The 21,859-nt window shown below is 42.7% G+C and overlaps 1 long non-coding RNA gene across 3 annotated transcripts in view; it reads left to right on the top strand.

Annotated features, from left to right (window-relative positions):
- LOC138746920 (uncharacterized) overlaps positions 1-21,859 on the top strand; it is a 44,297-nt gene that overhangs the window by 10,900 nt on the left and 11,538 nt on the right. For 2 of the 3 annotated variants that reach the window (XR_011347186.1, XR_011347187.1), the window contains exons 3-5: positions 14,834-14,975; positions 18,602-18,692; positions 19,245-19,515. This is a non-coding gene — a long non-coding RNA (uncharacterized lncRNA). Of the gene's footprint in view, positions 1-14,833; positions 14,976-18,601; positions 18,693-19,244; positions 19,516-21,859 lie in introns of those variants that run through there. The other variant, XR_011347188.1, reaches the window with a different exon arrangement.

The raw sequence follows: 21,859 nt of genomic DNA, 5'->3' as shown, positions 1-21,859 counted from the left end.
ATGATAACCTGAGTCTCAATGTGGACGAGTCGAAGGAGATGATCATGGTCTTTATGAGGACCAGGAATGACCACCCTTCACTACACATTAATAACTTGATAGTAGAGAAGGTGGTGAGCTCCAGGTTCCTCGGAGTCCACTTAAGAAGTGACGTATCCTGGACGTGCAACATCTCACTTGTGAGGAAGGCGGAACAGCGACTGCACTTCCTGAGAAGACTGAAGTGGGCAAGGCTTCTGGCCACTGTCATATCAACCTTCTACAGGAGCTCTGTCGAGAACGTCCTGGCCGGCTGAATCACAGTATGGGCATGGTTGCTACAGAGAAATGGATTAGACCATAAGAGTGGCAGAGAGGATCACTGGATTCTCCCTCCCCCCACCCCCCACCCCGACATGATCTACCGGGATCGTTGTCTGAAAAAAGGTGCGCAAAATCATTGAGGACCCCCTTCCACCCCACAGACAGCATTTTCCATCTTCCATTGGAAAAGAGATGCAGGAGTATCAAACAACTTCTTCCCACGGGCAGTGAAACTGCTGAACAACTAAATGACACTAACACTCTGAGAATCTACAATTTATTAAATAATATTTATTTATTTGTATATATGTATATTTCTCCATTGGTGTTGGTGCTGCACAAATGCTCAACAAAAGGTGTAGGACCTGTTTAGCCTCTAAATCAGGGTCCCGTGAAGCCATGGATTGCAGAGGGTGGATGGTTTTTACAAGCAGGTTTTACAAATTGGAATTGATGGTTGTAAAACTAAAAATGCTGGCAGATGAATCTGTGGATCAATGGCCAGGGTTTACCCATCTAGTATGGACACTGCAACTGAAGGCAGCAGTGGGAAACCATTTCAGTATTTTTCCCTTTGTATCATCATGAACTCAACATTGACTACAGTCTCAGCTCAAAGATGGAGCTTCACTAAAGAGGAACAGGGGAGGCAACAACTACCATTCGGAGGGTCAGAGATCGTGACGGATGGAGAGACATGATCGCCCACGCTGAACGGCAAAGTATCGGAATGAATGATATTTGCCCTGCATATTTGTCTGTATGTATGTCTGCATGTTTTGCACCGAGGACTGGAGAACACTTTTGTTGGGATGTACTTGAGCAATTGGATGATAAATAAGTTGAACTTGATGAGATCAGGGTCAATCAACCATGACGGCAGACTTGAGGGGCTGAGGACTCCTATTTTCTTGTCTTGTGTTCTTGCACTCTCTTCGGGAGTGGTTGAGGCCACTGCATAGCTACGATGGTAAGAAAGTGGAAAGGCAATACAAGGTAGGATAGGGTAAAGCTGGGAGGGAGTAAACTGATGTGGGACCTTTTTATTGGCACCGGCAGAATGGTTTGCTTCTTTGCTTAAAAATCCAATGTGATTCAAAGAGAGCAGGTCAGTTAATCAGGGATTGAATTAACTTCATACCAGAGGAGTCTCAGAAATAATTAGTTAATTGTCCTGTCATTTATCGTCATTTAGACAAGAACGCAGGGGCCACGCTTGTTCGTAGTTCAAAGGGAATTGGTTATTCAACACGCACACGGATTTAAACACTAAATGAAAGTGACAGTGTGGTTCTAAACATCTGCTTGAGCATCCTGTGGATTTTATTACCATTGTTCACAAGGTTTCTTTTGTTGTTGATGAATGTTCCTGGATTTTGAGGTCAGCAGTGTAAGGCACAGTCTACAGATACCCACCTGAGCAGGCAGGGCATGGAGCAGCAGACACCTGCACAAGAAGATCCCTGAGAGAGCCATGGACAAATCATCTGCTTCCTGTGGGTTTGAGCAGAGGCAGACATATGCCAGATTTTGGGGAGATTCTTCAAAATAGTCCATTGGAATGTTTTATCAAACTCCACTGAATTGGTTCTTGTTATTTCTCCTGAGCATGGTGAAACACTTGGTTCTGTGTGCTCTGCAACCTTCACTGAAGTCCACTAAAGTGCTGGAGAAATTCAGCAGGCCATGCAGAGGCAGCGAGTCTCACTGGAATTGCCCCCCCCCCCCCCCCCCCACCCCATCAAAGTGATCTACCGGGATCATTGTCTGAAGAGGGCCCCTTCCACCCCGCACACAGCATCTTTTAGCTGCTCCCGTCGGGGAAGAGAGACAGGTGGATCAGAGCCAGCACCACCAGGCTGCGGAACAGCTTCTTCCCACGGGCTGAACAACCAAAGGAACTACTCACACTTACCATCCTAGACTCTCCTATCCATGAAACAATATTTTGATTGATTTACATGTGAATACTTTTTAAAAAGTATTTTATTTTTGATTTTCTGTCATTAAACCAGGAGGACACATCATTTACTGTTACAGAGTAAATCAATAGCTCCTTTCACACTTGCCATGATCCCATGGTACCCATGATCTTTGTAATCTGCAGTATGTTCACACTTCTCTATGTGGTTAATGAGGACAAAGCATGCTTTGAGGTAAGTGCTCACGGCAATAAAGATGAGCAGTGAAGTGTATTCAGTTGGTACTGCAGTTGGGGTACAGGACCCAGAAGTTCACAAGTATTTCTTGATAAATTCAGCCACATTACCCCAGTGTCTGCAGAACAATCCCTGAAAATGTACTGCACCACTGTGATGTACCTGTTAACCACAACAGCCGTTGTTGGTGGATTTTGTTCTGAGTCACGATTACTGATTGCAGGGCAAGATCTATCACACGGAGAGTAATTCAGCATTGTGGGTTTGTGTCCAAGCAGCGGAGAGTTGCAGATTTGCCAATCGTCCTTCAGCTGGCAAAGAGCAAAGAAATTCGGTCTGAGTTCAGATCTGCATTCAAATGTGGGATCCCTTATATGTGCGAAGTAAAAAACGAAAGTCTGCAGACACTGTGGTTGAATGCTGGAGAAACTCAGCAGGTCAAACAATGTCCTTTATACAGCAAAGATGAAGGTACATAGTCTGTGTGGTATATAGACATCACTGTCTGACCTGCTGAATTTGCTCGATGTTGTGTTTTTACTTATCCCAGAAGTGTTTGCTAAGGATTATATGCAAAAATATTTTCTAAATTACCCAGTTATTGAGATGTGACTGGGAGCAGAATTAAACATCCCTGTTCATTTCTACCTTGGAGTACACCGTTCGTACCTTAGCATTCCTCTCTGGATCATAGACAGATGGCATGGTGTTTGCAGGAACTGAATGAGCAGGGATTAAATTATTAGATCATCTGTGCAAGGGCACACTGCAGCAACTTTATTATCAGCCAACAATAGCCGAGAGATGTCACTCAGTTAGAAAATGGCTGTCACATGGAATTAATGTTATTCTTGCTCTGAGAGAAATGAGTGTCAGGAAAGGTAAGTATCTGGATCAGATCTTTTCTTTGGCTTGTCATACCTTGAGAGTAATAGACAATCTAAACACCAGAAGCTGTGACCAAATCTGTGGTAAAGGCGAATAAGTGTGCTCAGGTGGAAATAATCTCTTCATCCGTCTGTTGCCACTCCGACCAGATAAAAACACTGGAAATTTATAATCCATCCTGGGTCATTTTTCTGTAAATATAAATATTTGCATTTGTGACGCTGTTTAATGAAGGTCGAAGTGCATATTTAATAGAACCAACTTTTACTTTTGTTTTCAGTAGTCAGCACCTTAAAAGATCTCTGTAAGCTGTTGATGGATGAATTGGGTTCAAACTGTAAAATGTTCACTAAATTTCTGATTACTAAAATGTTGCCTGGATTGCAGTATCTAGAATATGGAGAAAGATTGAATAGACCGGTTCTTTATTCATTGGTCGAAGAAGGTTGAGGGCGGGGGAATCTGTTTGAGGTATTATAAAATTATGAGGGGAGTAGATGTGAATAGGTTCTTCCCCTTGAGGGTAGGAGAGATTGGAACGAGAGGTCATAAGTTGAGGTTTAGGGGGAAAAACTTTAGAAATAACATAAGAGGAAGCTTCTTCACTCAGAGAGTGGCGACTGAGTGGAACGACCTTCTGGAAGAGGTGGTTGCAGCAGGGTCAATTTTGTCATTTAAGAGGAGGTTGGATGAGTACATGGATGTGAGGGGGTTGGAGGGTTCAGGGCAGGGAGCAGGTAGGTGGTACTAGTGGAGTTCACTTAAATCGGTGTGGACTAGAGGGGCCGAGATGGCCTGTTTCTGTACTGTAATTGTTATTTGGTTAAAACCTTCAACATTGCATTATTTCCATAGAGGGAGAACATTTGAGCCATCAAATCCATGCCAATTCATTTGAGCCATCTCATGAATCCATTCCTGCTGTTTTCCCATATAAACTGTTCTCCCTGCATTCCCAGATTCCACTCATGCCAACCAGGCTTGTTACCTGAACCAACCAACTTGGAGCAAAGCACCATCCGCTGGAGGAACTCAGCGTCGGTGGGAGGAACTCTTCACCCTATCACTTTGGTAGACTTTGCAAAGTGGGAGGAAACCAGAGCACCCAAGGGAGAACCCACTCAGTCAACAGGGAGAGCGCACAAGTTCCATGCAGACAGCACCTGAGGTGAAGATTGATCTCTGGAGCTGTGAGGCAGAGCCTTGCCAGGGCGAGTGGATGCCGGGTGCAGTCAGATATTGTTGATAAACTTGAAAAGGCTGGAAGCATAAATTAAAATCAGCTCCTACAAATCCTAAATGAACGCGGAAAATGGTGGAAACGTTCAACAGGTCAGGCGGCATCTGTGGAAAGAGAACTGGTTTAATATTTCAGGCTGAAGCCCCTTCCTCAGAACTGGGACAGAGGAAGAGCCAAACAAGTCAGCTTTAAGCTGTGAGTTGGGATTGGTTTGGAATGAGAGGAGTGCCGGGGTAGCACACAGAATGCTGGAAAAGTCCGTGGGTTGGGAAGTATCCAATGAATTTTCAAATTCAAGTTCAAAGTTATTGTCAGAGGACATGCATGACATCACGAACAACCCTGAGATTCTTTATCCTGAGGGCCAGGCAGAATTTCTACTTGTCGTTCATGTAAAATGTACTCAAGAAAAGGGTATGTATTCAAAAGAGAGAAATGTAAACCAAGAAAGAAATGTAAATAAACTGTGCAAATACAGAAAAAAATAAATATTGGGCAAAGTCAGAGTCCTTAAATGAGTCCCTGATAGAGTTTGTTGTTGGGGAGTCTCATGGTGGAGGGGGAGCAGCTGTTCCTGAACCTGTTGATGTGAGTCTTGTGGCATCTATATCTCTTTCCTGATGGCAGCACAGAGCGTGTCCTGGGTAGTGAGCATCCTTGTCGATTGCTGCTACTCTCTGAAGGCAGCATTCCTTGGATAAGGGGTGGCCAACTTTTAATTTAAAAAGTCATTTCGACCCACGAGTATGTACCGGAGGTTTATTGGTTAATTGGGCGGCACAGACTCATGGCCTGAAATGGCCTGTTACTGTGATGTATATCTAAATTAAAAGGTTGGCCACCCCTCTAGATTGTCATGATAGTGGGGAGGGTTTTGCCTGTGATGTACTGGGCTGTGTCCAATACCTTTTGCTTAGAGGTATCAATGCCCCTAATCCAAGGAAAGAGTTAGTCAGTGTTTCGGACTGAAACGCCTTCCACGATGCTGCCTGCCTCGCTGAGTTCCTCCTGCATTTAGTGCCTTGCTCCAGTTTTCCAGCATCTATTCTGCAGTCTTCCTCCTGTGTGGAGGGCTGCAAGGTCAGAGTGAGTGAAGGGTGTTAAAATTTTACTAACTTAAAACTAACTTCCTTCTTTCTCTGTTTCGGAAAATGAAATCTGAATTGGTAGTTGAAGGAATTCAGCATAAACGTGCAGACGATGCGAAAAATACCTCTCCCTAATCCCATGGATGATGAGCACTTCTCCATCCAGCACCTCCAGCTATGTGACGTCAGTTTCTTTTTGACAGCGAACAGACTCCTGAACCTCCCCTTGTTACACTGATCAGTGACTGCTCTGACACCACTGCCTGCGTTATTGTCACACCACATTTTTTTTCTTGCACTATGGTTAACCATGCTCACAGTTCTTTCTTTCTTTGAGTACATTTACCAGTGTAGAATCTACTAAACCTGGCCCACAGAAAAAAGAATCTCAGGGTTGTATATGATGCTGTAAGACATAGAACAGAAATTGGCTATTCAGCCCATCGAGCTTGCCCTGCTATTTAATCATGAGGTTGTAGCAGCGCTATGGCAACACTACAACTCCCAGGAGGCATCAAAACGTCCATGTGACATCAGCGCGGATCGAGCGCATGATTCGGGCTTTTAAAAGGCTGCGCAGGTGATGAAGAGTAAATCCTTTTGATTCACTCTAAAAATGCCTTGCGTGGTAATTTTGTCGTGTCCACTGCGATTCCAGTCGCCGCAATTGGTGACCCCGACGTGTCACCAATTTGGACAAACGTGGACTCTTTAGCCATTGCTGTGAAGCTGCCACCTCTCTGGACGGCTGAACCTGAACTGTGGTTCCAACAGGATTAAGCTCAATTTCACCTTCGCCAAGTTGAATCGGGCACCACTCGTTATTACCATCTCGTCAGTGCCCTGGACCAGGCCATCGCTAAGAGGGTCAGGGACTTTCTGTTGGATCCACCACGTGCCAGCAGGTATGACACTTTAAAAGCATTTTTATTACGTGTATATGGCATGTCCCGTAGGGAAAGGGCAGCCAAATGACTACATTTCAATGGGTTTGGAGACCTGAGGAAAATTGACCCCATACCATTGTTGTCGCACGAAGAACACTCTTCTTTTGTGCCCAAAGACCTCAAAAACTGTGAATATATCTTTGAATGAAGGGGGACACTTGGTCAACCTTTACAGACACCCTATGAAGGACCTTGTAGGATATTCAGACAAACTAGGCCGACCTATATTTTGGACATTGGAGAGAAGTCAGTCTTTCACTATTGAGAGGCTTAAACCAGCTCATGTGGACAAGTCTTCCCCACTTACAGCAGCCAAACAGTCTGTTGCAGAGGTCGACAACCTAAAAAGACAGACAAATTTTTCTGCTGGTTCTGTGGGGAGAGGGGGGAGGGGTTGTCAGAAGGCATTGTACTGGCTATGTGACGTCAGTGCACGATGACGTCAGCGCAGGTCGAGCGCATGATTCGGGTTTTAAAAGGTTGCGAGGTTGATGAAGAGTGAATCCGTTTGATTCACTCCAAAAATGCCTTGTGTGGTTATTTTGTCGGTGTCCACTGCATTTCCAGTGGCCACAAGGTGATCCATTTTCCCACTCAGCCGCACTGCCCAGCCTTCTCCCCATAAACCTTTGATGCTCTGGCTAATCAACAACTTATTAATCTCTGCTTTAAATACCCCCAATGACCTGGCCTCCACAAATGCATGTGGCAACAAATTCCACAGATTTACCATCCTCTGGCTGAAGAAATTTCTATGCTAAGGCTTTATTCCAACCATCAAGAATAAATGTCTGTTTTCACAGTTATTGGCTGTGTCATTGTTCATCTGGAGCACAAAATGAGTGCTGTAACTTTTAAAATACAATTTAAATTTAATCACAGTCAATTTGCATGTACTTTATACCCGATTAGAGGTAAGCAGCTGTTTGTGTATTATAATTGGAGTGGGATATCCTGGTCAGCATAGACACAAGGGCCTGTTTTCGCAATGCCCAAGACACGACTGCTACTTTTGTCAGGGCACCTTGCAAAATATTGAATTCCAGGTAACTTTTCCCCCGCAGATGTGACTGTAATTTGCTGTTTAATTTTGTTTTGGATGCTGGCTTTAGTAGTGAGCGTCGCGGCTTGTGAGCCACATGTGGCTCTTTGACATCTAATGTGCAGCTCATGGAAATATGTTTGCTGAGGCAGGAATCATATGTGCCAGTGTTCACGATGGTAGTTCTAGTGGGCGTGTCTTGTGATTGGAAATATTTGCTATGTACAATGTCTATCGTGTACAATGGTCCATACCATGTAAAAGTCGACCCACTCCCACCTTATTTTTTTGCTGCGGCCTCCTGCTCATCCAAGCTCCTGACACCCTGACCGCAGACTCTCGCCTCGGCCATGGTCACCTGCACATCCGAGCTCCCAATGCCCCGAAAGACACAGGTACTTACCGCAGTGCAAAGTGGTATATAATAGTTGACCCCCAATTCTCACCTTAAAAAGGTCAACAAAATTCGACCATCACACACGTGTACTTACGATTATTGAAACTAATACAGATTATCAGTTTAAAGACTACATTCATGAATAAATATTATTATGTACATGTATTTATTTTTTTGACTACTTTATTTATCAATTTAAAACCACAATATAATTACATTACACTCAATTATAAACTTTAAAAAAAAATTACCTATGATAAAAAGAAAAGAAAAAAGGAAGAAAAAAACTGGAGAAATAAAAAATTTATACAGGAAAGTCTCTATTGGAGGCTCACAAGAAGTGAGTGTAGACAACACTTTCCATTTTGTCATATTTCCCAATTTCAAAACATGTAATCTTCACAGAGCTATGAGCATCGATATTCTGAATTACTATCTGATTAATTCATTAAATCAAACTTCATAATTGCAGCTTTATGTAGCCTTCAATTTGTTGATAAAACATTTGCACAACTTTGCTTTGAAATGTTCATAACTTCAGTAAATAAAGTATACTGTATAATAACGATATTCTTCTTTAAACAGTTAAACCAAAATTAAGATGATTAAAATGATATCCCGAGAGCTGACATCTCTGTCATGACATCTCGAAGAATGAAAGCAAGCTCCCCTTATGCCCAGATATTACGACATTTGACATCATAGTAACTATGGTAACACTACAAACAATAATCTTTCTTAAAGGGATAGTCATAAAATTAACTATGAATCAAAAACACAAGCTTTTAATCAATCAAACATGCAAACCAAAATTTTGTAAATACAGGCTCGGTGTTTTCCAAAAATTATGATATTTCTCTTCCAAATTATAAATAATTTTTGTAATGGTATACAATTATGAAGTTCTCCATTCTATTTTTCCATGCCTAAATCTATTTCTGACTTCCATGATATTGCTATACATATCCTAATGAACATAAATTCAATTTGATGACTATTTAAATTTAAGTTTACCTTATAACCTTATTATTACTCAATAAAAATAACATTGGGTCCTGTGGGAATTTCACCCCAGTAATTCATCCCCAAAAATGATATACTCCGAACCAAAATTGTCTAACTTTAGGACATTGCCAAGTTGAATGAAAAAAGGTTCCAACCTCAGATCTACGTCTAAAACATAAACATTCATATATTTCTTCATGTATAATTTTTGCAGCAAAATGTACATGTAAGAGAAAAAATGTGTATGTAATTTTGTTTGTCCTGTGGCTCTCAGACATCTGGAGTTTACTGTATGTGGCCTTTACGTTAAGCAAGTATGACCACCTTGATCTCTAACCTCTCATACACTTCCCCCATTTTCATTACCTCCTCCTCTCTCTCTGCAGTACCAATCTTCTCACTTTCTCAGTCCTGAAATCAAGTTCAGGTTTATCGGCACCCTGTACCAAAATGAAGCCACTAAGGTTTTTTTTTAACAGCAACCCAGCTGTTCATCTCATCTGTAGTTCAATAAGTAAGACACCGTTTTTAAAATAAAAAAGCACAGAAGAAAATGGTGGCATCAGAAGTGTTGCCTTGGTGTGGCCCGGGAGAATGGGGAGTGGAGATGTAGGGCTTCTCCGAAGGGTCTGAAGGTCCTAATGCCAGGTGTTAAATGTTTCATTAGAGTAGCCAATGGGGTTTTAAAATTAAAGTCCTGCAACCATGGGTCTGTGCCCAAGGTGGCAGTGCCTGTGGTCAGCCGTGACCATGAGGGTTTGCAGACTCCGGGGAGCAGCGCACCTCCGCAGGGCACAAGAAACGGAGAGACCCCACCCGTTAAGAAGGCAAAGAGGAGGAGATGACTCTATAGGTTGGTGGACCAGTGAGGAGCTCAGTGGCTGAAGGACCCACACACGTTGCAAGCTGTTGGAGACAGTCTCATGGGAACCAGGTATTGGAGCCGGGATTTGAGAGGGTGGTGAAGGCAAGAAGGGCTTCTGATCATGTCGGAGGTTTAGATCTGGAGTTGCAGCTGCCGATGGATTGAACATGGGTCTGTGTGGCTGTGGAAGCGTTGGAAGTGAACCCATGGACACTTGTTGACTATAAGTGACTCTCTTTTGCTTCTCTTTCTCTTACTGTAAAGGGTGCCGGCCAATTGTACTAATAACAACTCTGTCAGCCTTACGGCAGGCAGAGGGAAGTTTTGTGTAATATTACATGTTCTGTAGATTACCTGATAATAAAAGAATTTTTAATCTTTAATCTAGAGTTTCGGAGGTTGAGAACAAGAGAGAAATGTCTTTCCCCACACGTGACCTGGTCTATTCTTCTCGTATTTCCTGCTTTTGTTCCAACTACATTCAGCAGAAAAGTTTCTTGTTTCTTGTCTGCATCCACTCAATTGTCCCAGTTCCTAATTTAATTGTTGCATCGAGGAAAACGTTCTGATTTATTCAGTGGTTTGTGATAGTTCCATGTATTTTAGTATCCATTTTGCAGTGTGGAGACGGGAGTTGTCTGCCTTCAATGTAGATACACGAGTCGAACAGAGGCAGACAGATTGCGATTCGTTTGATAAGGTTTCCAGTAACATTTTTGCTTATCATTTGCATCAAATGCCTATCATGTCTGGTTAGAACTTGGCTTATTTTGCCAGAGGCAGATTTAACTGCATGGAAGCAGAAAGAGTGAGTCTCAATGATCAGTGAATGAATCAACAGTAAATGTTGACAAGAAACTGGCAGATAGTAAGGCATACATTAATAATACCTTACTGTTGAAGCCTGCAATTCAGGAATATTCAAGACTCTTCAAGCGAGCTGGAACTGCTTCAGAGTTGAGGAGTGAAACACGAAAGTCTGCAGATACAGTGATTGTAGTTAAAAAAAACAGATGCTGGAAGAACTATCCAGCATCCACAGGAGGTAAAGATCTATCATGGATGTTTCAGGCCTGAGCCCTTATTCAATGCCTTGCAATTCTTTGCTTGTACCTTGAAGAAGGGTTCAGGCCCGAAACGTCAATAATAGACCTTTACCTCCTGTGGGCGCTGCGAGACCGGCTGAGTTTCTCCAATGTTGCTGTGTTTTTTTTTTACTGCTTAAGAGTGAAACAAGAAAGTCTGCAGATGCTGGGATTGAGAGCAAGTCACAAACGTGTTGGTGAAACTCAGCAGGTTACGCAGCATCAATAGGAGGAACCATCATTTCAGACATGGGTCCTTTTAATTAAGCCCACTGTACTAAATGTGATGGGCAAAAGTTTCATAAACTTAACAAGAATCATGGGAGTTGGTGATGATAAAACATATTAGAAATCTCAGTTACATCTTGCATCTTCTCAATGGGAGCCCTACGGCCAGCAGCTATATTTTGTGAGGGGTCGGAGGAGATTCGGTGTGTCACCGAAGACCTCTACAGGTGGACCGTGGAGATTATTCTGGCTGGTTGTTTCACTGTCTGGTATGGAGGCGCCAAATCTTTGGACAAGAATAAACTCCAGAGGTTTGTTAACTCAGCCTGCGACATCACAGGCACCAGACTTCACTCCATCGAGGACATCTACATAAGATGGTGTCTTAAAAGAACAGCCTCTATCCTCAAAGACCCCCACCACCCAGGCCACGCCCTCTTCACTGCTACCATCGGGGAAAAAGGTACAGGAGCCTGAAGGTGAGAACTCAGTGGCACAAGGACAGCTTTTTCCCTGCTGCGATGCCATCAGATTCCTGAATGATCAATGAACCACAGACACTCCATCATTTTTCATGCTCTACTATTTTAATTTTTTAAAATTTATAGTATTGTATGACAGTTATAATATGATGTGTCGCTGCTACAAAACACCAAATTTCATGACTTGTTCATGACAATAAATTCTGATTCTGAAGTAAAAGTTGATTTCTTTTCACCTCATGTAACATAAATATTTTGCATGCCTTTTTTTATATAGTCAGTAGGAGAGAAGTGTGGAAGAAACTTTGATAAGTATCCTAAGGGGGAGTCTTGGCCGAAAGAATGGTTGAGAATGGCTGCTCTACATCAATGTGGAGGAGAAAGATTGCAATCAGGTGGGGAATTACCAGTGGTTCTCAATGTTTTTCTTTCCATTCACATCCCACTTTAAGTAATACCTATGCCTTCGGTGCTCTGTGATTAGAAAAGGATGGCTTAAGGTGATATGTGGATGGAAAGAAAAAGGTTGAAAACCACTGTTTTAATCATACCTCGTTGACTTGTTACATGCACAGTTTCAGAACTCCAAAGGAAATGGTCCAATTTCAGTAACAATTTGGTCTAGAGCAGTAATTCTCAACCTTCCCACTCACATACCATCTTAAGCCATCCCTTACTAATCACAGAGCACTTTTGACATAGGGATGACTTGGAATGCTATGTAAGTGGAAAGTAAAAGGTTGAGAACCATTGCAAGAAGAATCAGGATTGATCTTAATTGGAGGGGAGGTGAGAAAGGGGCAACAAGGCAACTGGAACCTACTTGACTTTGCCAGAAAGGGGATGAGCTTTTTTCCCATCGTTCTCAGATTCCTGAACGATCCCCCAAACTGTAAAATTACGCAGCCTTTCCTCCGAATCAAATGCGCTCCTGCACCATGACTTACTTGCTGTACTCTGCCTACTGGTCTGCTTGCAAAATGTGACCATAAACTTGAGGTTGAATCTTGCTCCCTTCAGGCAAGTGATCTTTGGCCACTTGCCCAAGGGTCATTCAGCAATTTTTTGAAGGGTAAGTCACATCGGTCACTCATGTGGTGGATCAGGCAATGCCTTTGGAGGTTGTGCTATTGGAATCTCAGAAGGCATCTGATAAATTTCTATACAAGAGATAATTAATATAGTACACAACATTGGAGTTAATAACACTTATTGTTCTGGGATGTTATTGTATGTTCAGTCATGCGCCACAAAACGTCCATTTGGGCAACATCCGACCACATACACATCCGTGGTCCCATAAGGTTATAATACAGTTCAGAAATCCCAATTGGAGAATGGGACCGAGTGAGTGCAACAGCTTCCCGCACGCAACACGTTATCTCATGCCTTTTGTATACAAAGTGATTTGAGCTGCCAGGTGTAAACTAAATCTACAACCAATCATGCACATGTCTTGTTAGTCATAATAAGCACCCATGTTCTGTACTTCCTATTGTTATTTTAATGTGAACATTTCCTACATACAAATAAAAAGTTGACCTTGTAACAGTGTATGCTTCGACTCAAAGGCAACAGCCTCCAACCTCGTGTATTGCACGTCTTTTGAGTGTGGTCGCATTATCTTTTTGTTGTACAGTATTAACCTACTTAACCCCATATATATTACCTTGCCAGATACATTAGCTGAAATACAGTACTGTAAGTGAACAGCTATTTAGTCAATGCAGGTACATTACAGTAACCCATACAGCTTTGTTAAGTATATAATATGTTTGAACAACATCCAAATCACAATGTCCTATTTCACAGAATGTACCGTGAATGTTCAGTGATGCATGACTGTATTTTAAAAACGTCTTGTGCATTTTTTCTTTACTAACTGCTCCATGGTTGGGAGAATCAAAACGGGCTCTTCAACCTGTTTGGCTGCGTTTTGCCCATATCCCTCTGAACCATTTAACATTGTAATTGTCCTCCTTTAAAGCATGCATTTTAAGACCAATGAAATATCTGCTTTTACCGCACCTGTCAGGCCATTGGAGTAACCTAAAGCATTTTGCAGCCAATTAAGCTGTGAAGTGATTTTTCTGTTGTAATTCAAAAATGAGCGTGGGGTCTGGTCTGCAGACAGAGGACAATTAATTGCTGGCGACATTATTATGAGGGAGGTGGGGGCAGCTGGATGAAGATGATGAACAGAGTCAGAACATCAGAGGGATATTTTCCTTTGAAATAGACCAAAGAGATTTATTTATACCCTGCTCTGATAGCAAGCGTGGCCCCAGCTTAACGTTTCCTCCAGGAGACCGAGGCTGTAACTATTCAGAACTCCACTGGAGTATCACCCCAGCTCACATAATCCAGCATCTAAAATGGACATGAACCTACGTCCTTTTAACCCGGAGGCTAGGATGCTACTCGGTAAGGTGCAGCAACACTTGAGACCTGGTCTGAAGTGTTGGTATTTGGAAGAGCACAAGCCTGAGAACAGGAAAGACAGATGACGATGGCTGACCCTAGTTTTGGAAGCAATCCACGGGAGAACAGGCAGTGAAAGATGGCTTCAGTCATGTTTAGGTTAATGACTTCTACCAACCCGCACACAGCATCTTCCAGCTAATCCTGTTGGGAAAGAGATACAGGAGTATCGGAGCCAAAACCACCAAGCTAAGGAATAGCTTCTTCCCACGGGCAGAGATACTGCTGAATAACTGATGAACTGCTCATACAATCCCTCCGAGACTACTATTTAATAACATTTATTCATATACAGTATGTACTGCATATCAAATCACTTGTAAATATGTGTGCTATGTCTATTGGGTACGAACTCTGTGTTTGCATGTTTTTATACTGAAGACCAAAGAATACAGTTTTGTTCAGTTGTACATACAATTTTCATTGTTTTTTTTAATATTTAGATATACCACACAATAACAGGCCCTTTCAGCCCACAATCACACCCAATTAAGCTAAAACCTCTGGGCGGAAACTCGAGCACCCGAAAGAAACCCATGCAGACAAGGGGAGAGTGTCCAAAGTTCTGACAGACAGAGCTGGAATTGTATGATAATAATAAACTTGAACTTGTATTGGCACAGGTGAAGGTTGAGGAGTTGGCCTCCTGATGCTTGCAGTTGAATTTCTTCATCCTTGGATTGATATCGGAGATGAAAATTAAGTGTGAGCCTGTTCCAGTCCAGTTGCCGAATGTGACAAGTTGATTGATGGAATCTGAGTGGAGTGAGTATTTAGGGAGATGTGCAGTGGTGGAGGGAAAACCCATTTTCCATTCATTCACAAGGTGCAGGTGATGGAGCCCTTCTTGCCCATCCTGAACTGAAACCAAATCAGAGGGGGGCTCCCAGTCAATCATCCAACCCTGGGTGTAAAGTCACACATAGCCCGACTTAACTTAACCATTGTGAATAAGGCGGGTTTTTAAAATCCAGATTACCCTGGACAACAATATTTTTCAAAAGTTTTGCGTCCTGAAAAATAACTTGCGATTATGATAGACAACTTCAAGCTGAACACAAAGATAATATCAGATTTGCTGTGTCACGTAGGAACTTGGAGAAACATTAAATTAAATTTTACTGAATTCATTGTACTTAATCGCATAATTATGTGGACACATTGCGTGAGTTCAAATGACCTAAAAATGTTTTGTCGCTTATTTTCATTTGTACACTGCCTCCCGTGTCAGTGTCCAACAATAGTCGGCCAACACCGATAGATTCCAATTGCCCTGATACTGCTTTTCCGTGGCCATATTTGTTACTGACTGCACTAAGAAGTCGAAGTCTGAAAGCAGGAAATTAATTTTCAATGACATGTTGCAGTTCATGGTTTTGTATGCTTGAATTAGACTTAAAATACACCAAGAATTCACAAAAATTAGTTGTATTTAAAAAAAAGTACATGATAGTGTTACAGGTACACAATCCTTTATCCGGAACCCTTGGGGGACAGTGTGTTCCAAATTTCAGATTTTTCTGGATTTCGGAAAGCCAGATTTAAGTTGCCGTCTCCCCTCCCTTGCCCTCCGGACTCACGATGCCGGTCTCTCCCTCCCCCCTTACCCACCCGACTCGCACTGCCAGACTTTACCCCTCGCCCACCCGACTCGCGCTGCCGTCTCTCTCTCTCTCCCCACTTGCTGGTTTTTGGAGCTTTCCAGATTTTAGATGTCCGGATAAAGGATTGTGTACTTGTACGAGCCCAGAGGACCCCAAAACCCAGCAGCAATAGATATTCACCAAGACAAATGATTACTTAAACAAAAGTTGCTTTCAATTATCTTTAAACATGAAAACAGAATCACACTTTAACTTATCACTAATGACTTAACTAACCTAACAACCCCCTTCTAATTCTAAGTGCACGTGTATGTAAGTTCTCCTGTATAGATTTCTTTCTTCTTGAGGACAGTTTATAGTTACAGGTAAATAGAAATTCTGCCTGGCCTACAGGAAATGAATCCCAGGGTTTTATGTGATGCATTTACTCTGACAATAAATTTGAATTTTGAACCTTGATTTCTGGATGATAGTAATTAAAAATAAACGACAAACTTATTTCAGTATCCAGTACACTGACATTCACCTCTGATATTTAAGTTGTTTCATCTTCTGTGAGTTGAAAACCTCGTTAGCAAAATAATGCACATGAAGTATTTTATAAAACATTGCTGAATGACCTTCAGAATATAACGATAATGGGGAATGAAGATAAACTCAACAATTACTACGGAGCTGCGGCTAAGATTAAGCAAATACTAGTCAGGCCTGGGGAGATCCTAATCAAATTAGTCAGTGTTTATCAAATTAATCTGCACACAATTCTCATTGGATGTGTTGATTAAAGTGTTTTCTTCTGTTTGGTGATGGTGACCACATTGTTCGCTGGGATTACTGTATGATGGTCAAATTACGTGTGATGGTCAAATTTTTTGGACCAATTTTTGGGGTCATATTTGGTGAGGTGGGGGGGGGGGGGGAGGCCATTTTCACATGGGTCAAACTTTGGACCGCAGTAAGTACCTGAATTGTTCAAGGCTTTGGGAGCTCGGATGGGCAAGCAGCTGGGACCAGGATCCGCGATCAGAGGCTCAGGAGCTCTGGTGGGTGGGTGGTCAGGGCAAGGAGGTACTGGTGGGCGGGTGGAAATGATTTGGTCTTCCAGCACAGTGAGATGTTGGTGCAGGAATGCTGCTATCTGGCACAATCCAGGCTGCCAGGATACGTACTGAGAGATGCACTGTGGGGAAGGACCACAGTCTGGAGTTGTTCTGCTTTTGGGGATTGAGGGGCTGAGACTGGTGGGGAAGCTCCTCAAACAACTGAAAGGGGTCACCTTAATGACCAGGTGGGATTGGTAGTGAAAAAAACGAATGCTATGTTGGCCTTCATTTCACAAGGAATAGTTTACAAGAGTAAAGAGGTGTTGATGAGGTTCTATGGAGCACTGGTGAGACCCTATTTGGAGAACTCTGTGCAATTTTGGGCCCCCTTAACTTGGAAAGGATGTGATGTTGTTGGAGAGGGTGCAGGGGAGATTTACTAGGATGAATCCCAGAATGCAGGGGCTAACGTACGAGGAGCATATGGCAGCTCTTGGGTTGTATTCATTGGAGTATAGGAGAATGAGAGGAGATCTCACAGAGGCATTTCGTATTTTGAAAGGTTTAGATAGGGTGGATGCAGGTAAGATGTTTCCCTTGGTGGGTGAATTGAGGACCAGGGGTCATAGTCTGAAAATTAGAAGTTAGCCATATAAAACAGAGATTAGGAAGAACTTCTTTAGCCAGAGGGTGGTGGATCTGAGGAACTCGCTGCCAGATACAGCAGTGGAAGCCAGGTAACTAGGAGTATTTAAATAAGAAAGAGACAAGTATCTCATTAGTGAGGGCATCAAGGGATATGGGGAAAAGGCCGGAAATTGGAACTAGTGTAGAGTAGCTTAGTGTAGATTTACGGAACAGACTCGATGAGCCTGGTGGCCTGGTTCTGTTCCTTTGTGATCTTGTGAAACCAATGGTACTGTGGTGATATGCAATTATGCCACTGGGTCACCAGGGGTCATCCCGGTGACCTTGTATATAAAGTAGTCCAGAGCTACAGTCTAGCCTTCCAGGTTTGTCTTGCAGAGAGACAAGACCTTTTAGTGTACATATTAGTTTATTAAAGTTGTCTTATACTCGTACTGCTGGTACCATATACAATGGACAGCAACAGAACGATTCAATGCTAAGATTGTAAGAAGACTGCACTGTTTTCCTTTGTTTCTCTTTTAATTAAGAATAAAGTTTATTTTGGAAAAAATAACGACATGCTCAATGGACTTAGCAGGTCAGGCAGCATCCGTGGAGAAAAGCCGCCTATCGAGACTAAAGTGGGAAGAGGAGATGTTGGGTATAGAAGGAAGGGAGATAGGGTGGTGTGAAAGATGTGCCATAAGGTGGGAAAGATAGGGAGAGACTGGTGGAGGAGATCACTGGCGATTTTGGGTGGGGGGGGGGTGAGAGAGAAAATCAGCAGAAAACTACCGAGGGGCTCAGCGGCTGAAGGACCAATGCAGGGTGCGGGCTGTGGGTGGCTTGCATTTGAAGGACTCCCGCAGGCCGCGGGCTTCTGGAGACTGGCTCATGGGATTCGTAACTGAAATTCAAGAGGCTGCTGTGGGCAAGGAAATGCTCCCAAAGGGCCTCAGGCACTGAAGGCTTCCAGATTGTATCAGGACGTGGAGCTTGGACTGCTAATGGTTTAAACAGGGGTAATGTGCGGCTGAAGAGGGACTCTCCTTTGCTTCTCTTTCTCATTGGTAGGGGCACCGGGCAAAGCTCACAGCGACTCTTTCTTTGGCAGGCGGAATGCTGAAGTAGGTCGTGTATCTGACAATAAAAGGAGCCTTGAATCTTGAACCTGAAGGAGAGACAGAAACTGGAACCAGATAAAGGTAGGGCTCCCCTAAACTGAAAAATTCAGCGTTTTTAAACTTTAAATAGTTTAGTTAGAAACTGGATATTCCAATATAATTCGCAAACTTTTCTGTCCAGCTTTTGAAAATCATTTATCTTTGTGTAAAATTGGATTATTCATGGCTTGTGGCCTGACACTGTAATTAAAAAGCTTTTGTTCTGTGATAAACCCATTTTCAGCTTTATTAATTAATCTGCATCCATTTTCTAATCTTAGTGATATCAAGAATACATTATAAAGCAAGTAATGAAAATCTAAAATGTTGTCAGCTGGCCCTGGTTCACGGAGGTGGAACTAAAATTTCTTTGCACGGTACATTGTGAATCTTGGGAATTTTATGCTCCAATAGACTGTGAATGTTTGGCTGAGAAGTTAATTCAAGGTGAACATTTTTTTGGACTCGAAGTGGAGAAAGGGCAGTTAAAGGTCAGGCAGGAGAATGGATTAGGGATCAGTCATGATCTTGCGGAATAACAATGTAATACAGGGGCCATTTGCCCTTCACTCTCTATCTCTCATTTTTATGCAGACTCCTCATGATTCAACCGAGATTTAATGAAATATGAGGAAATAAGAAGCATATTTCTAAATGAGAGCAATGAGGCAACTAATTTTGTGTCCAAACTGGAATCTAAAGTGGAAACTCATCTCATGAGATTGGATGGAATTGTATGCAATGAGACGGTGGAATCTGTTTCTGTATGTTTTGCTTGGGTTAAATCTAAAGTTTTGAAAAGGATGCTGGACCCCATCTTCCTGGACTAAGTTATCCCTGGCGTGTGCACTGGTCATATCTGGAGGGGTGTAATGGAAATACTCAAATAAACATTCTTGATTTACTTTTTGATTTGTTGTTTTCCCTTGGTGGATTAATATCAATTATTTATACTAACTTAATGGATTTAAGATGAGCCTCAGCGGGTGGGATTAAGAATGATTTGGAACGGAATATATCACTTTCAGACGAGGACTGGGACGCCACTCTTCATTCGATTAATGAGTCCTCATTTTGTGCATGACGTTGTTCATTGCAGTTTAAGGCAGTGCATAGAATAGACATGCCTAAAGTTAAATGATCTCATTTTTATTTCTGATATTGATCCACTATGTGATCAGTGTAAAATGTTAGATGTTTTGGGAGTGCCCTATGTTTTGGACCATGGACTGACCTTTTGGACTGTGGACTGACATTACAAGGGATGGATTTCTGCTCAGAACTCCGTGCAACTTGTGGTGCAGCTGAGTGCTGACTCGCCAATTGCCTGGAACGTTCAAGAACAAAGGGAGAATGCAGCTGTGATGCAGGAAATGGAGAGGCCAGCTGGAGAGCTATGTGAAATGCACATGCCTTAAAAGTGAGAATTTGTAGGTTTACTGCAATGCCACATCAGTCATTTCTCTCTCCAACATTCAATACGACGTCCTCTGTTATCAGTTAAAGAACTGAACTTGGTCATTGAACTTTGGGATTGAATTCTGTGGACTGTTTTTTGGACTGACTTACTTGACTGACTGATTTGCGGTTTTTTGGGGATTTTTTTCTTTTTGAATATTTTCCTTTTTGTAATGGTCTGGGGTTTTTCCACATACACACTCTTTATAAATGTATGATATATGTATACTTGCTATAGATACCTATAGTGGGGGTTAATTGTGTTAAGACATTATATTGTTAATAGTCATTAAGAAATCTAGCGTTAAAATTTAACCCTTTTGAATTGCATCTTCGATTGTTGCTGGCTTGAGATGTAACACCTAATTTAGAAAGATTTTGGAAAAATATTTTCCAAACTTTATCAGTGATTCTTAAGATAAAATTCTAACGCGGCCCTTTAATCTCTTTATTTGATTTTTCTCAAAAAGAGGAAATATCCTTCACTTCAACCCAAAAGAAAAACTTTTATTTCACTGATAGCTAGATGAGCAATTCTGATGAAGTAGAAAGATAAATCTTCACCCACTCATTCATTAGCTTCTGCTTTATTGGTATCCCAGTTGGTGATGCAGTGTCCCAAGATAGGAAGACTTTTGCACCGTTTCCACTGGGCCACCCTTAACTGGGACCCTAATTGCTTTTCTATTGGATACACTCATCCCCGGGGATCAGAGTGTTCGACCTTCCACTGAAAACAGGTGACTTTCTGCTGTCCCTTTTCCACTGGTTTTATCCACACGCTGGCATCAGCAAACGCCGGGGATAATGAGTAGGGGTCGAGGCAGTTAATCCCCAGCATGAATTTGACGCCAGCATTCGGACAGTGTTCCTTTTCCACTGGACCTTGAGCGCAAGAAGAGCTCCCAAAGGGCTTCAGGTGCTGAAGTCTTCCTCTTCGTGTTGGAGGTTTGGATCTGGAGCTCGGGTTGCTGAAGGATCGAATCTGTTGCAGAGGCTGCAGGAGCGCTGGAGGTGAATCCACAGACACACAGTGTCTCTGAAGGGACTCTCTTTTGCTTCTCTTTCTCTTACTGTTAGGAGCTCCAGGCAATACTCTTTTTGTTTGCCTTATGCAGGCAAAAGGAAATTTTGTGTACATTACATTTTTTGTATCATTTCATGACTATGAAAGTAATTTTAATCTCGTTCTTGATCTGACTGTACATATTTTCTTTGGCTTGGCTTCGCGGACGAAGATTTATGGAGGGAGTAAAAAGTCCACGTCAGCTGCAGGCTCGTTTGTGGCTGACCAGTCCGATGCGGGACAGGCAGACACGATTGCAGCGGTTGCAAGGGAAAATTGGTTGGTTGGGGTTGGGTGTTGGGTTTTTCCTCCTTTGCCTTTTGTCAGTGAGGTGGGCTCTGCGGTCTTCTTCAAAGGAGGCTGCTGCCCGCCAAACTGTGAGGCGCCAAGATGCACGGTTTGAGGCGTTATCAGCCCACTGGCGGTGGTCAATGTGGCAGGCACCAAGAGATTTCTTTAGGCAGTCCTTGTACCTTTTCTTTGGTGCACCTCTGTCACGGTGGCCAGTGGAGAGCTCGCCATATAATACGATCTTGGGAAGGCGATGGTCCTCCATTCTGGAGACGTGACCCATCCAGCGCAGCTGGATCTTCAGCAGCGTGGACTCGATGCTGTCGACCTCTGCCATCTCGAGTACCTCGACGTTAGGGGTGTGAGCGCTCCAATGGATGTTGAGGATGGAGCG

Source organism: Narcine bancroftii, chromosome 12, assembly GCF_036971445.1.
Source record: "Narcine bancroftii isolate sNarBan1 chromosome 12, sNarBan1.hap1, whole genome shotgun sequence".
Classification (NCBI taxonomy): Eukaryota; Metazoa; Chordata; class Chondrichthyes; order Torpediniformes; family Narcinidae; genus Narcine; species Narcine bancroftii.
This window is presented reverse-complemented; position numbering and strand designations above follow the sequence as displayed.